The sequence below is a fragment of the Lissotriton helveticus genome, chromosome 2_1, assembly GCF_964261635.1.
Source record: "Lissotriton helveticus chromosome 2_1, aLisHel1.1, whole genome shotgun sequence".
NCBI lineage: Eukaryota > Metazoa > Chordata > Amphibia > Caudata > Salamandridae > Lissotriton > Lissotriton helveticus.
In genome coordinates, this window is record NC_136059.1 from 1,588,738,961 (window position 1) to 1,588,756,577 (window position 17,617).

The following is a 17,617-nucleotide window of genomic DNA, read 5'->3' on the forward strand; positions in this document are numbered from 1 at the left end:
ATGTGTAAACAGACACAACAAATACGCAAAATATTGTATGGAGCACCACCCTCCTACTCTGCCTATATGGAATTTGAAGAAGATGGTCTGTATATGAGTGCTGCCATGTATACAAAGGAACTCAAGCTGAAGTATATGCTTTGCTCCAGGAGTCCTAAAAGTATTTTTTTCTGAATTTGGGGATTACCTCTTGACCTTCAGTAGCGATGATAACAATTAATTAGGAACATACTTGATACTACTCATACTCAGATGCTCCGGGTAAAGAACTTTTAACAGACCAGGGGGAAGCACTACAATAGACTACATATTGGTGAATGTAGAGTTCTGGGCCTACCTTAGAGCCTTTTCTGTGATCCCAAGGGTGGATAGCGATCACAATTTATTATCATTAGAACTTCTAGCACCCCTGGGCCGTCACACCGCATTGGGGCGTCAGGAGACTGGCAGTGATCCCAATTTAGTTTTAGCAGCGGGAGGGAGACGTGTTAGATGGGAGAGGATTGCGCAGGTCCCCGACAGTTTGGCAGAACTTTATCAATTAGTTGTAAGTTCCCTCTTAGAGGTTTCTAACCTCTTGGGTACTACTAGTGATCCCCTTTACCCTCATCCTCAGGGGTTGCAGCTTATTCATAACAAACTCTTTGGTTCTCTGGCAAGTCTCTTCTACTCCAGTGATCTTAAGCGCCACAGGACAAAAAAGCAAAACCACTGGTTTAATAAAGCATGTAGTGATGCGAAGAGGTGTCTGATTAGGGAGGTTAAATTGGGCTCAATCCCTGGCATCAGGAAGGCGAGGGAAAGATATAAACGCCTGACAAAGGAGGCTAGGTCTGAGTGGGACGCTGCAAGGTGGGTCAGTATTGGGGTGGCCTTGGGAGCTCAAGATTTCAGGTCATTCTGGAACCTTGTGCGAGATGGGTCAGCCGAGGGGAAGCCTGCCATTATCCCTAACCTTAGTGAAGCTGCCTGTTTAGAGCACTTTAAGCCCCTCTATTCTCTTCTACCCAGTGAACATCTTGGAGAGGCCTTAATCCAAACTTCCCCCCAGAATTGGCCCCATTGGAGGCCTCGGTCCCACTGTGCCCACCTTGCTCTATCCATGAAGTGCAGGTGGCCCTTGGAAGCCTGAAGCCAGGGAAAGCTCCGGGCCTTGACAGAATTCCTGGCGACCTTTTCCGTAGCGAACAAAAGGTGTGGGCTCCCTACATCTGTGTCTACTTTAACGCCATCCTTCAGGGCTTGGAGATCCCGGATACTTGGTTGGGAGCTGAAATAATTCCCATTCACAAGAAAGCTTCCCCCCTCGATCCGGCCAACTACCGCCCCATAAGTTTAATCGACGTCCTCCAGAACATTTTTGCCCGCCTTTTGTTATCTAGGTTGCAGAGTTGGATGAATGAACAACACATCCTAACCTCCCTCCAGGCGGGCTTTCGAACAAAGGTCTCCACTATAGACCAACTGTTTAGATTACAGTTGGTCTACTGGAAGATGGTCACCATTGGGGCGGGTAGTTTGTTCCTGATCTTTGTGGACCTTAAGTCAGCCTTTGACCTGGTACACAGGGACAAACTCTGGGCATTATTGTTGGAGATGGGTAATGCCCAGAGTAGTGCTCCACCCTATTTGTGTCATCTACTCAAACGTCTGCACCAGGGCACATACGCTAGGGTGAGGTATGGGAGGAGTGGGGAGTTATCAGCTCCCTTCACGGTAGAAAGGGGAGTAAGGCAGGGGTGCGTTCTGGCCCCTACCCTCTTCTCCCTTTTCCTTAATGGGTTAATAGATCATCTCTCGGGGGCAACAGACCTGGACTCTCCTAGCTTAGCAGGGCGAAAGATACCTGCCCTTATGTTCGCTGACGATACCCTTCTGGTATCAAAATCGTCAGAGGGTATACAGTGTACATTGGAGGCATTTTGTTCTTTCTGCCGTCTAAGAGATTTGGAGATCAATATCTCCAAAACAAAGTTCATGGTCTATAATAATAAATCGGCTAATTGCCCTCGCCCACACATGGAAGGAATGGTGCTGGAACAAGTATCCACTTTTGAGTACATGGGGGTCATACTGAACCACAAAATGGATTGAGGGACACATAAGGCTCGGACCAATTTAAAGCAGGCCCAATCATCGGGCGGTATCCTAAAGATCTTCAATGATACGTCACAGAAATTGCTCAGCCTGCCCCTTGAGATCTACAAGGCTCAGGCAAGAGGGGGCGCGCTTTATGGCGTAGAGTTATGGGCCATACTAGTGTTGCCCCCCTTACGCTTACGGAAAACAGCTTCATCAGGCGCTTGCTTCGCTTGCCTATGAGCTCCTATCTGATCCCGCTGCGGCTGGATCTGGGTTTGGTACCCATACAGGATATTGTAGCCAACCGTCATCTCCTGTACTGGAGACGCCTGTGGGCGACCGCGGAGTTGTCGTCCTATAGGGAGGACTTGAGAGACATTTTACAAAGGGGGTCCTCGGGGAAAATACCTTGTCTGAATTACATCAAGCATCACGGCCATTCCATAGGCAGAGGTGATCTGTGGTCGTCTCCCCAAGACACTTGCCCATCGTTCTCCAAGAAACTATTGAATGCGGCGCTAAGGACCACAGATTGGAGTTCTTAACATGTAATTCCACCTTGGGTAGGTTGACAAACTTTTCTGAATATCAAGGCCCACCCTCACTTTGAAGCCTTCCTGGACGATATCCAGCCTTCCTTGGCCAAGAAACTGTATATCCAGTTTAGACACGGCTCATTGCCACTGAGGGCTGTAACACATAAATGGCGGAACGCCCTCCCAACGGCGAGCTCCTGCCCGGGGTGTTGGAACGGTAGAGAGACAGATCTGCACGTTCTGCTCCTCTGCCCTTCCTACGCCAGGGCTAGGGAGAAATGGATTCTGCAGCTGTGTAGGGCTAGGGGCTTTAGAGACTACCGGGAGGTTTTTAGGATTCTCAAATATGACACTTCCCCCCCCCCCCCCCCTGATAGTGTTTGCCACAGCTAGATTCCTCCAGTCTATGTGGTACACAAGATGTGCAATATTAAAGTTGGAAGCCTGCACCCGGCGCTAAGGGCCATCTTTAGGGGAGTGTTGTAACCTACTGCAATCTAGTATATCATAGGAAATGCTTACATATTGCTGTTCTTGTGTTTTAATTGATGTTTTAACCTTCGGAGAAACGGACTATATGAAATTTCCTCAGATTATTCTTAAAATTTGTACTACCAGTTTTTATTGCCATTTTATGTGTGTATCTGTGTTTGGCCTTTTTATGGTATGTTTACCGAAATAAAGCTCTCTGACTGACTGACTGACTGACTGACTGACATACTTGATAACTATCTACTGCAAATAAACTGATGGGTTAACTAAGGCTGTGGCTTAACTCTACAAAGTTTGACTTTCCCACCGACAGATTCCTGAACTTAGTTCATTGCACCAGCGCTTGACCATGAAAGTACAGGTTATTGTAGCCCCACGCAACCCCACTCAAAACATAGTTGACGTGGTGTCCATGCTTTCCTGGCAATTAACAGTCCCTTAGAAAGGGGCCAAGGATGCAGTGGTAATTCAGACTCAATTTTGTTCTTCAGAATATCACACACACGGTTAGCACTAAAAGAAAAGACACATTATGTTTGAAGTGTGTTTTAGTTGAACAGTCCCATACAGTTGCTTAGTACATGTAAAATAACCAAACAGAATATTATTAAAATAGCACCGATGCATGTTACTAAAAAGAAAAATAATATGAACATTTCTAACATAGCTGAAATATCTTTTGGCAGCCAACACCCTAAAGTCTACTTCTATGAGCTATACTATTGGAGGAAAGAGTAGCTTAACTTGCATCTGGAGTTTCGTAGGATTCAGCACTTTGCATACCTGTTTACAGTAAGTAGATGTCATTATCAGTAGCTAGGCGAGACTGTTCTCTCAAAAGGAAAACAAATATCAGCTAGACTTAGCTCCTCTCCTCTCCTCTCAGACTTGGCTTGGTATCAGCTCTGAGCGTAGGACTCGGTGCTGCGGAAGTTCAGCAATCTGGTGATCTCTGTCAGTATCTTGTGCGATAAACTGGATGAGGGACCTCTCTGACTGAGTGGCCAATTGATGGACCTATTATGCTGTTGCCCACCAATCTTATCTTGCATAGGGGATTTTTGAGGAATTTCTGACATACCTTGCATCCATCAATATGTTGATCTTAAGACACACTAGTATAAACAAGTGTGGTAAAAATATGTCAATTCAGACTACATTGTTTGTGATTTTCACTATCTGACCTTGAAATATACATACCAAGGCACTTGTCCCAGACTGATGTCTCATTAGGTGTCTTATCATTGTCATTATCTGGATGATTTGACACTTTCACAGAGCCTTTGAAGTATAAGGGCAGACTGATCTACATTAAAGATAGGCAGAAATAGAGTCTTGTGCTCAAAATGGAGTCTGACTATGGGGACTTTATGTCAAACAATATTCTTATATTTATTTGCAGCATATGTATTCATTGTAGTCTCACTGAAGTATATAAAAAAAGTGAAGTATTAAAAAAATTGAATGATGGTCGGCTTGAATTAACCAATTACTTTGGCTACATCCCAGTTCATCTTTATTTTGCACACCATGCAACCCCAGTTCGGACCCAGCCATATTCAAATCAGTCTTGACCCTGTCCAGTGGAAAAGTCCAGCCCAACCTACCAGGCCAAGTCCTCCCTGAACCAGAACACAAGCAATCCAAGACCAGTTTTGCCCATAATAGACTTCATCTGTCCAGTATAGCTTGGTTACAGGGGCAAAGTGTACACCCTTGATCCATGTCTGGACATACCCATCCTACTTTGGGCGTTTCACTGAAATGTCCAAAAAAGCGATGGATGGAACGTGTGAATTAGTCTCAGCACTAGTAATTATTTAGGCTGCATATTCCCAATCATTGCTATTTTACACATCATGCCACCCACCCATATACAATTCAGTCTTGACCCTTCTCCAATAGGAATAGTAAGAATGGATGGTAGGTGCACAGCACTTGTTGATTATGTGTTGACTTGAGAAGTTATACTGGAGAGGGTGCACTCGAGGGTGGTGTGACCGTCACACACCTTGAGTATCAATAGGAACTGGTGTAAGCAAAAGAATTGCGTTTACATCCCCTCATGGAGGCACTCAAAGACGTTCATAAAAATGACTCTATTGTTCTTTTCAAAACTCAGGTTTATTCCAAACTTGTTTTAAGCATTTTAGAAAAGTTTTCTCTGTTTCATGGGTTAATAGATATTACATCATATCCATGCAATGAACAACCATATTTCTCCAATGCATTTCGGGCTGCACGCCCTTTGTCAAGGAGAAGCTGAAAAGAAGAAAAAATGAGCCCGAATCAGGGTGGGGGAATGTAGCAAGAAAATCGTAATGGGCCGAATAGCAGTTTAACAAGTGCCTATCAACGAGTGAGGTGACGTGAAGGTCGAGGGCAACGTGACAAATAATAACTTAAAGGTGGAGTGCAAATATGACGAACACAGGAAAAAATTACTAAGCAGGATGGTTCGGTGGGCGATATAACGGAAGGTAACTAGAGGACATGTGCTGTTAGGTGAAAATCATAACGGTGTGCAAACGCGACAAGCGCGTGTGAAGTTACCGCAGTGTACAAACGCGATACGCGCATGTGAAAAATGATTATAAAGAACGGGTCGTAAAGGAGAAGTGATCTCTCCTAGAAGTTACGAAGCAAACAGGGTTACTCACTTGGTGGTTTAACGCAGTGGCGGTCAGTGACGCGGCGGTTTGAGGATGCGCAAGGGTGCATCAAGGGTGGAATACATAGACGAAAACATAAAAAACGGACTAGAAAATAAAATTGAAAGGTGGTGGCCATCTTGGAACGGGGAAAAAGGCTAGTGGACAACAAAAACCAAACTGATGTGGGTGAAATCCCGTGACAAATAAAAAAAGTGCTATGGGTATGGAATAGAGAGCAAGGCATAACAATAGTAAATAGTGGATTTACAAGTGACAGCTATATTCTACACGGTCATTCAGACCATGGGGCTTAAGAGTTTGTAGACGAAAAGTCCATTCCAATTCTTTCTGCAAAAGCAGTTTCCGATTGTCAACTCCTTCTTTTCGTGGAACACATTCAAGGACAATAAACTGAAGTTGTGCGATGGTGTGATGAAATTCTTGAAATTGTGTGGCCACGTTAGATTTCTCATTTTTGGTACGTATGTTGGACTTATGTTCGTTAATGCGAACCTTGATTTTTCTTTCAGTTTTGCCAACATAAAGTTTACCACATGGGCATTTTAGGGCGTAAATGAGATTTGTAGAGTCACAGGTTGCGTTTACTCGCAATTTAATGGAAGTCCCCTTCATAGGATGTTTGATTGCTTTTCCTCTCATGACGCAGTTACAATTATTACAGTTGTGGCATGGTTGGGTCCCTTTAAATTTTTGTGGAACAATGGGTGGTGAGGAAAGTATTTCTTTTATATTTTTACCACGTGTATAGGCAAATAGTGGGGGGCTATCAAAGATATTCCTGAAGTCCGGTTCCATCTGGAGAATGGGCCAATGATTCAAAATAATTTTCTTGAAACTGTTGCTGGCTGTTGAGAATTTAGAGACTAGAACCATGCGTTGAGCAGGAGGTTTGGTCTTTTTTACTAGACTTTGTGGTCTAGTGACGTTGGCAACTCGGGTTTCAGCGTCGTTGATGATAGTTTGGGGATATCCTCTCTCAAGGAACCGTTGGTGCATTTCCTTGATGCGATGGGTGTAGGTGTCCTGTTCAGACACGATCCGTTTGATACGCAACATTTGTGAATAGGGCAGGTGTTTTTTAAGAGACCCTTGGTGGAAACTTTGAAAATGGAGTGTATTGTTGCGATCGGTGCTTTTACGATACAAATCTGTAGTAATGGATTGGTTGCAGATTTTAACTAGGACGTCCAAGAAAGAGATTTCTGTGTTGCTTGTGACCCATGAAAGGAAGATTCGAGGATCTTTGGTGTTAAGGTCTGTGAGAGCTACAATAAGTTCTTCTTCTGAACTGGCCCATATGAAGAAAAGATCATCTATGTATCTTACATACATTCTCAGTTTACCGCGAAACTTGGGGTTCTCATATATGTAGATTTTCTCAAAGTTCTCCATATAGATGTTCGCGTACGTTGGAGCCGCGCAGTTTCCCATGGCCATTCCTGTGAGTTGGAGGTACCATTTATCTTTGTCTTGGAAATAGCTATGGTAGAGTGTGTAAATCATCAACTCCATTAAGAATGTTTGCATTTGAGGGTTGATGTCGCTTTTGAGTAAGGCTTGTTCTACAGCCTCTATGCCTCCCTGATGGGGTATAGAGGTGTATAATGATCTGACGTCTGCAGTGCATAGGATCAGTGATTCATTGTCGATGTTTTCAATGAGAGAGAGCTTATTCAAAAATTCAGTGGTCTTTTATGTAACTTTGTGCTTTGATGACTAAAGGTTGCAGATATCTGTCTAGATATTTTCCAGTTGGTTCGTGGATCGATCCTTTTGTGGAGACAATTGGCCGGAACGGTGGGTCATGGAGGTTTTTGTGAATTTTTGGACTCATGAAGATTTTTGGACATCTTGGAAATTCTTAAGACAACTCATATATTTATCAAAACGCCATATTAACCAAAAGCTACATGCAAGTACCTACATGGAACTTCAGAACAATCCCACCAAAGAGTTTCAGGACTCGTTATTGAATATTATCAATGGGGCACACCAATTAGGGATAATTGAAGATCGCACTAAAAAATATCTAATCACCGAATTTCCAAGATGTCTAAAAATCTTCATGAGTCCAAAAATTCACAAAAACCTCCATGACCCACCGTTCCGGCCAATTGTCTCCACAAAAGGATCGATCCACGAACCAACTGGAAAATATCTAGACAGATATCTGCAACCTTTAGTCATCAAAGCACAAAGTTACATAAAAGACACCACTGAATTTTTGAATAAGCTCTCTCTCATTGAAAACATCGACAATGAATCACTGATCCTATGCACTGCAGACGTCAGATCATTATACACCTCTATACCCCATCAGGGAGGCATAGAGGCTGTAGAACAAGCCTTACTCAAAAGCGACATCAACCCTCAAATGCAAACATTCTTAATGGAGTTGATGATTTACACACTCTACCATAGCTATTTCCAAGACAAAGATAAATGGTACCTCCAACTCACAGGAATGGCCATGGGAAACTGCGCAGCTCCAACGTACGCGAACATCTATATGGAGAACTTTGAGAAAATCTACATATATGAGAACCCCAAGTTTCACGGTAAACTGAGAATGTATGTAAGATACATAGATGATCTTTTCTTCATATGGGCCAGTTCAGAAGAAGAACTTATTGTAGCTCTCACAGACCTTAACACAAAGATCCTCGAATCTTCCTTTCATGGGTCACAAGCAACACAGAAATCTCTTTCTTGGACGTCCTAGTTAAAATCTGCAACCAATCCATTACTACAGATTTGTATCGTAAAAGCACCGATCGCAACAATACACTCCATTTTCAAAGTTTCCACCAAGGGTCTCTTAAAAAACACCTGCCCTATTCACAAATGTTGCGTATCAAACGGATCGTGTCTGAACAGGACACCTACACCCATCGCATCAAGGAAATGCACCAACGGTTCCTTGAGAGAGGATATCCCCAAACTATCATCAACGACGCTGAAACCCGAGTTGCCAACGTCACTAGACCACAAAGTCTAGTAAAAAAGACCAAACCTCCTGCTCAAAGCATGGTTCTAGTCTCTAAATTCTCAACAGCCAGCAACAGTTTCAAAAAAATTATTTTGAATCATTGGCCCATTCTCCAGATGGAACCGGACTTCAGGAATATCTTTGATAGCCCCCCACTATTTGCCTATACACGTGGTAAAAATATCAAAGAAATTCTTTCCTCACCACCCATTGTTCCACAAAAATTTAAAGGGAACCAACCATGCCACAACTGTAATAATTGTAACTGCGTCATGAGAGGAAAAGCAATCAAACATCCTATGAAGGGGACTTCCATTAAATTGCGAGTAAACGCAACCTGTGACTCTACAAATCTCATTTACGCCCTAAAATGCCCATGTGGTAAACTTTATGTTGGCAAAACTGAAAGAAAAATCAAGGTTCGCGTTAACGAACATAAGTCCAACATACGTACCAAAAATGAGAAATCTAACGTGGCCACACAATTTCAAGAATTTCATCACACCATCGCACAACTTCAGTTTATTGTCCTTGAATGTGTTCCACGAAAAGAAGGAGTTGACAATCGGAAACTGCTTTTGCAGAAAGAATTGGAATGGACTTTTCGTCTACAAACTCTTAAGCCCCATGGTCTGAATGACCGTGTAGAATATAGCTGTCACTTGTAAATCCACTATTTACTATTGTTATGCCTTGCTCTCTATTCCATACCCATAGCACTTTTTTTATTTGTCACGGGATTTCACCCACATCAGTTTGGTTTTTGTTGTCCACTAGCCTTTTTCCCCGTTCCAAGATGGCCACCACCTTTCAATTTTATTTTCTAGTCCGTTTTTTATGTTTTCGTCTATGTATTCCACCCTTGATGCACCCTTGCGCATCCTCAAACCGCCGCGTCACTGACCGCCACTGCGTTAAACCACCAAGTGAGTAACCCTGTTTGCTTCGTAACTTCTAGGAGAGATCACTTCTCCTTTACGACCCGTTCTTTATAATCATTTTTCACATGCGCGTATCGCGTTTGTACACTGCGGTAACTTCACACGCGCTTGTCGCGTTTGCACACCGTTATGATTTTCACCTAACAGCACATGTCCTCTAGTTACCTTCCGTTATATCGCCCACACAAACCATCCTGCTTAGTAATTTTTTCCCGTGTTCGTCATATTTGCACTCCACCTTTAAGTTATTATTTGTCACGTTGCCCTCGACCTTCACGTCACCTCACTCGTTGATAGGCACTTGTTAAACTGCTATTCGGCCCATTACGATTTTCTTGCTACATTCCCCCACCCTGATTCGGGCTCATTTTTTCTTCTTTTCAGCTTCTCCTTGACAAAGGGCGTGCAGCCCGAAATGCATTGGAGAAATATGGTTGTTCATTGCATGGATATGATGTAATATCTATTAACCCATGAAACAGAGAAAACTTTTCTAAAATGCTTAAAACAAGTTTGGAATAAACCTGAGTTTTGAAAAGAACAATAGAGTCATTTTTATGAACGTCTTGGAGTGCCTCCATGAGGGGATGTAAACGCAATTCTTTTGCTTACACCAGTTCCTTCTCCAATAGGAACAGTCCGGTACGAACTGCCAGGCCAGGTCCTCCCTGAACTGGAACATAAGCAAATCAATAAGAGATTCACTCTTATTAGGGCTTATCAGTCTGGTGTAGCTTGTTTCTCCACAAAAATGTGAGAGATGCCTTATATCCGAAAGGGACAGGGTCAGTTATAATAAAAAAAAACAGAGTCCCTCTTGTGTCATTTATTCTAATGTATTCAATAGAATAAAGCCGTGCATTCTCGTACTGACTCTCTACTACATTCACTCAAATGTCTACACACTGAACTTTTTATGTGTAAGAATGTCTCATTTATTAGAGTATAAAAAATATATTTATTAAAATCACTATGTTGCTATATTAAACGACACATACATTGCTTTGTAAATGTTTTTTATTGTGATAGCTCTGTGTATTTTTATGGTGAAATTATGAAGACAACTTTACATGCTTAAAGTGATATCTATTTGTCTTGATAGTGAAATTACCTATAGAAATGTATGAATTGTGTTTTTAATTTTGATGGTATCTATATATATGATTTCTACCTGAAGAAAGTCTATTTGCGACAAATACAAAGAAATGCATTTGTCGTTTTAATATAGCAACACAGTGTCTTGTGGATCATGTATGGTGACTACATCAAGAGATGGCACGCTGCCTCTTCCAAGAATTAGTAGAATTTTGGCTTGATCTGTTCTCCACTGCCGAGAACACACAATGACAGTACTTCTATGGGTTGGAGTCTTCAAAGTGGCTCTTGCTCGGAGACACATTTGACCTTGAGTGGAATTCGGGAGTCCTGTATGCCTTTTCAAGTTTTCAAGAAGATCAAGACAAACTGGGCCCAAGGCATTTTAGTGGCTCCGGATTGGGCATGGAGAGTTTGGTATGACAAACTCCCAACATGACCATCAGTCATCTGATCAGGCTGCCCCTTCAGGAGGACCTGCTGTAGCAGCAACAGGGTAGGGTCCTGCTGACTCTCCACCTTAATGCTTGAAGATTGAGTGACAACAGTTGAGAGTATTCGATCTACCTCCCAAGGCCTATGATATCATCTTGGCAGCTAGGCGTCTCTCCACTAAAACTGTATTCCCCTGCTATTGGGATATGTTTGTGGCTTGGTGTTCCCCACACCATGTGGATCCCCTTTCTGCACTGCATAGGTGCTGCTGTTGGTTTTATATTTAGCCCGGCAAGGCATTTCCCTGAATGCTTTTAAGGATTACCTGTAGGCCAACTCAACTTCCCTGTGGTTGCTTAATATAACCCCCCACCAGCCAGTCACCGGTGACTTGTTTTCAGAAAGGTTTGCTACACTTGTTCACACGTACCCCTTTCGTGATGCCTTAATGTAACATCAATCTGGTCCTCACAGTTCTCATGTGTTGCCCCTTCGAGCCCCCTCATAGATGTTCTATGCAGCACTTGCATATTAAAATTATTTTTCTAGTGCCCATTACTTAGGCCTGGAGGTTTAGCGAGCTTCAAGCTGTTTCAGTTCACCCTCTTTACACCACCTTTCACCCCAATAAACGTTATTTGGACACAGACCTCTTTCCTGCTCAAAGTTGTCACCCCATTTCATGTCGGTCAGAGCATTACTCTGAATGCATTTTTCATCCACCTCATCATTTCAAGGAGGAGAAGAGACTCCATCATCTGGACCTGAAGAGAGCTCTCTCGTCCTACATTGATCATACCAAGGACCATCGGGTGGATGATCATCTCTTCAGCCGGCTTATTGGAGCGAAAAAAATCAAGGCTATGCAGAAGCAGACCATTTCTCAATGGATTGTACTCTGTATTACCATCTGCCACATATTAGCTAAGTAGCAGCCTCCTGAGGGCTTGATGGCCCATTCCACCATGGCATAGGCCACTACTATTGCATTGGCTGACATGATACGCATCCTGGACATCTGCCGAGCCGCTCCTTGGGCGTCACTTGATACATTCATCAAGCACTACTGCTTGGTCAGTCATGACCATTGAGATGGGCATTTTGCCTGTTCGATCCTCCAGGATTTTATGGTTTAGGCCTCTGTATTGCTTGGGTATCTAGTCTAATGTGAGGAATCTTTGGTTAGAAGTCTATATCAGAAGTACAAGTTACTTACCTTCAGTAATGCGTTTTCTGGTAGAGCCTCTATTTAACTGAAGATTCCTCAAAGACCCTTCTGTCCTCACAGCTCTGTGATCTGAGCTCTTCCCTCTAAATATCTCATTGGACACTGAGCATTGGTCAAACATTGTTTTTTATGTGGCTCTGTGTTTGTTTTTGATGTAGAAATAATCACAAAAGAAACTGAGGTAAGTGCAGCAGGAGGGCTTTTATATTGGCACCACGGCGTACATTTAGATGTGGATGATGCCAGCACGAAGTGGATCGACATCACCTACAGGCTTGCATAGGTACTTCTCAAGATTTTCTAGATGCAGTCTCATGCCTGGGGAATATTCTAAGGTGAGGAATCTGTGGTTAGATAGAGTCTCTACCAGAAAAGGCGTTACCAAAGGTAAGTAACTTATTCAATAATTTGATCCCTCCAAATATTTGTAGCCAATTTGAATTTGAGTGGCCAGTTATTTTGAGCCTAACTGCTTCCCCCTCTCTTAGCTTATTGAGGAGTTCTCTTTATACTTTGAAGGCTTCTGTACTTTTTTGAAGAGGTAGGCTGGAACATAACGCATTAAGATTGGCTGTGTCGGTTAGTGAGGAAGAGAGTATTCCCAGCTTGTGGAGGAGACTGTGTTACAGCAACCTAAGAAATATCCTGCCTGGCATGTAGAAAAATCTGCCTTTCTTTACACCAGAGTATGAGTTTGGTGACACAGTGCATTTCCATGAGTAGTTCAGATGGACCGAAACTGCAAAGACTGGAGGCCTGCAATCACCGCCCATCCCAAATTAGATTTTTCACCACCAAGCAATGCCCCCATAGGATGAGGGTCAGTCTGTTCTTTCCTTGAAGCACATATGATCACCCCGCCCTGGATGCTGACACCATTATGAGGTCTTGTGTGCCTCTCCACTCATTGGTGGATTTGTGCCTCCTGGTGAGCAGCATTGCCCCTAGCATTAGGGCAGCTGTGATTATGCGAATTAATATGGTACTCTTATTCCTCATTCTTTAAACATTATTAACCGAATCATAAGGCCGTAGGCCTCCACCCCAGGTGCTTCCCTTCTTTTTAAAGTTTTGTTTTTTTTTAGAGTTTTATATAGTGCGAACTAGATCCGAAAAATCGGGTATCAGATGTCTTTACATGAGCACTAGTTTTGTTACAGATGGACACATTCATTTTGGTTAGACACGGAAAGATTAAGTGATTTGCCCAGAATCGCAGAATTTGAGCTGTTGCCGAGACTCAAACCCAGTTCCCCAGCTTCGAGCTCGACCTCTCTAGCCGTAAGGCTACATCCTCTACCTTTTAATATCCACTCATGAGAATTTGAACTGCTTTCGACCTGAAATGTGACCGGGAAGTGACTAACGATCAAAGCCGAAATTGATGATTCCTGGGCTTTACGGTGCCCCTCCCAATGCAATCCACAAGGGCCACGATTGTGGTCCATCAAAGGAACTGAATGAGCTATTAAACGGTGTGATTGTGGCCACCATAACCAAACAGTTTGGCTGTACCATCCAGACTTCAATTGTAAATGCATTTTTGCTTTAAGTTCATGCAGTTACTGAAAGAACACAGAAAGAATCACAATTGTGTGTGACATGTACTAGATTTCCTACCATGCAACATGTTATAGGACTAATTCTTGACTTTACCCTCCTACACCGTGAAAGCTAAAGCATAAAGATCAGTACATGGTAATTCAAAGAAAATCCAGTTGGCTCCTAGATTTCTTGAAAAAATGCCTAACTTTCCCCAAGTTCACCACACCCCTGAGTAAAAGCTTGACAATCTCGCATAAGGGGAGGCTAATTCCTCTAACCAATCATGTTCACTAGTGTGACAAAGAGACAGAAGCAAGGGAGGATCTAAAAGTTTTACCAGCAGAGTTTGGGCTCCACAGCAAATCAAAAAGGGTATAAATGTAAGATCTGAAATATATTGGCAGAGAAAGTTATAATGGTCCTGGTAAAAAAGAAGGTAAAAAGAAGAAAAGAACCAGATTGGAACCTGAACATATATCGTCTTCAAAGATAGCTTTTAGTGCCACCGTCGTGATTCCTGACAGAGCTCTTTAGTAGTGAGTGGCGACTGACATGCCATACAGTCTGCAACTAAATTGTCTCGAATGTGATTATGATTAAGTGACCACAGAGAATGCATCTCTAAGCAGCTTTGGTAGGCTGCTAGCACGCTCAAGAAATAATGAAACTGGCATTGTGGTCTGTCCTGTATGTGTCACATAACTTATGGTTTGTGGTTAAGAACTTCCACGCTCTGACGGTACAAAATAGGCTGTTATTTTGCAAAGTATGGAGCTTCCTCTCCGAGAGGTGCTGCCAGACTTTCAGGCCGACTTTTGTGGTGCACTTGAGTTGTTTTACAGGCACTTAAATTGTAAGGCCTATTAAAGAATATTTCTTTAAGTTGTCTGTTTATGCCAAAGTTTGTTTGGTGCATTCCTGAAAGATGTGGTAGCTATACTCTTCAACAACTACAAACATGCTGTGGATGTTTAGAGGAAACGTAAGACATGTCTTCAAGGCTTTAAAGCTGTGATCAGTCCCATTAGCAAACCCCTCCTTCTTGTTCAAGGGGCGAAATAAGGCAAAGACAACCCTGCTTAATGCCTCTTGGCCATACTGATGAGAGTCTCACTTCTTTCCAGTCTCAGGTTACATCTTAGAGTATGCACAAAGTTAATAGGTCCCTAAATGTTATTTAATATCACAACAGTAGTACCCTGAAATTAGCAACAGTAAAAAAAGAAAACAAAATGTAACCACCACACACTAACTGTACTCATAGTCTTATGGGCAGTGCGTCCAGATTTCCTTAAATACTTTGTGCAAGTGAACACATTTCTCACTAGATTTCAAAGATTATTGAGTTCTAAATTCCATTTGGCAACAAAAAGGCGTTTGGGTTTTCTTTTTCTGAGGACCATTATTTTGTTAGTCACAGTGGCTTTAATAATCCCTTTCTTTCTAACCTATTTGTTACTTTGTCAATAGTCTAAAAAATTACAGTAGTCTACCTTGGATAATTTTAACCTACATGAAGGTATTTCCCAGAAAAGAAAAAACTCTATAGGATGCAATTTTCAAGAAATCGATCGAAATCCCATTTTTTTCTATTTTGGTTTCAATTTGAGAATGTCTGTTTTTGTTGAAAAGAGTTGCATAGTCTAATTTATAGAACACTAGCTTACCCGTTGCGCGTTGCTGCGATCTCCGAAGAAAGGAAATTCAAGGAAACTCCTTATGATAACATTCAATTTACATTGTGTCATTTTTATTGAAACTTATTCATTTTAATATGGAAAACATTTCAAAGTGTCGTTTTAATTCTATTTAATTATTCAAGTGCTTGTGGATACCCGATTTTTTGTTTTTCCGTCTTGTGCGTATATCAGTATTCGAAAGATTATGAGGGCCCTGGGGGGCCTATATTTAAAAAAGTTTTATGCCAGAAACCTTCACGGGAGTGTACTCAAAAACTTCCCCAAGTTTCATGGCGATCGGGTGAATGGTGTTTTAATTATATTTATTTATTCAAGTGCTTGTAGATACACAATTTTTTGTTTTTCCGTCTTGTGCGTACATCAATATTCGAAAGATTATGAGGGCCCTGGGGGGCCGATATTTAAAACATTTTTATGCCAGAAACCTTCGCGGGAGTGTACTCAACAACTTCCCAAAGTTTTATGGCGATCCGATGAATGGTGTTTTACTTCTATTTATTTATTTATTTGAGTGCTTGTGGATACACGGTTTGTTGTTTTTCCGTCTGGTGCGTACATCAGAATTCGAAAGATTATGAGGGCCCTGGGGGGCCGATATTTAAAAAAATGTTATGCCCGAAACCTTCGCGGGAGTGTACTCAACAACTTCCCAAAGTTTCATGGCGATCGAATGAATGGTGTAGTAATGCATAAAGGACAAACAGACAGACGGACAGACATACATTCGTTTATATATATATATATATATATATATATATATATATATATATATATATATATATATATATATATATATATATATATATATATATATATTATAGGCCCTGCAGCTGTCCTATAGATATCCTTCTAAAAATGATTTTTTTCATCAAACTTATCTACTGTATATTTTACGTTAATTTGTAAACGTTTAATTTAGACACCTCTTGAAGAAAGTGTTTGAAGTGACGCAGAAGTTCTTGAAATGTTAACAATAAAGGAAAGCCCAAAATATTTCCCTGATTTCTTGAATTTAGCGGTTGAGTCTTATCCTTTACTCATTGGGTAGTCAAGAAAAGCTGGCAAAGTAGCTTGGTGGATTAACCATCTGCTACAGACATCTGTATATGAACATCATAGTCATAATTTCAAATTATGTCATTCTTTTAACATTAGTAAACTGAGTACTATTAAGTTGTGTGTTAGCAACAGTTGGTATCTATACTTCTGTGAATTGGCACAACTGTTGTCAGTAGTACTTTCTTTCAAGTAAGAAAATTGTATTTGTTTGCTTTATAAAAAAAAGTTTTTGTGCTTTTAGAGGTCTTGTCAAGTCTCAAAGATAATTAAAAAGTAATTCAAGTCCAATTAGCAGCCACAGAATAGAGAGGAGCTCAATTTCTAGACAGACATTCATGTTTTTTGGTTCTAGTGGCTCTATTGTTGGAGGTGCACCACAGCTTGAATGTGATGTTGTGCCCATGTTTGGTTGATTTTCTTTTGAACATTCTCCATCTAGAGACCAGTCTTTAGAGGCCATTCACAAAGCGATTGAGACTTTTGAGCAAGCACACTTGCTGTGACTGAAAATATATTTTTTGTTATTTCAAAGGCATCAGTGAAACAAGACATCGAGACATTGTGATGTACCCATGCAGCTGTCCTTTAGATACCCTTCTAAAAATTATTTTTTTCTTCATCAAACTTATCTACTGTATATTTTACGTTAATTTGTAAACGTTTAATTTAGACACCTCTTGAAGAAAGTGTTTGAAGTGACGCAGAAGTTCTTGAAATGTTTATAATGAAGGAAAGCCCAAAATATTTCGCCGATTTCTTGAATTTAGTGGTTGAGTCTTATCCTTTACTCATTGGGTAGTCAAGAAAAGCTGGCAAAGTAGCTCAGTGGATTAACCACCT

General features: G+C 41.6%; 1 protein-coding gene across 3 annotated transcripts in view; it reads left to right on the forward strand.

Annotated features, from left to right (window-relative positions):
• Positions 1 to 17,617, forward strand: part of SLC49A3 (solute carrier family 49 member 3) — a 484,926-nt gene that overhangs the window by 349,602 nt on the left and 117,707 nt on the right. The window lies entirely within an intron of this gene.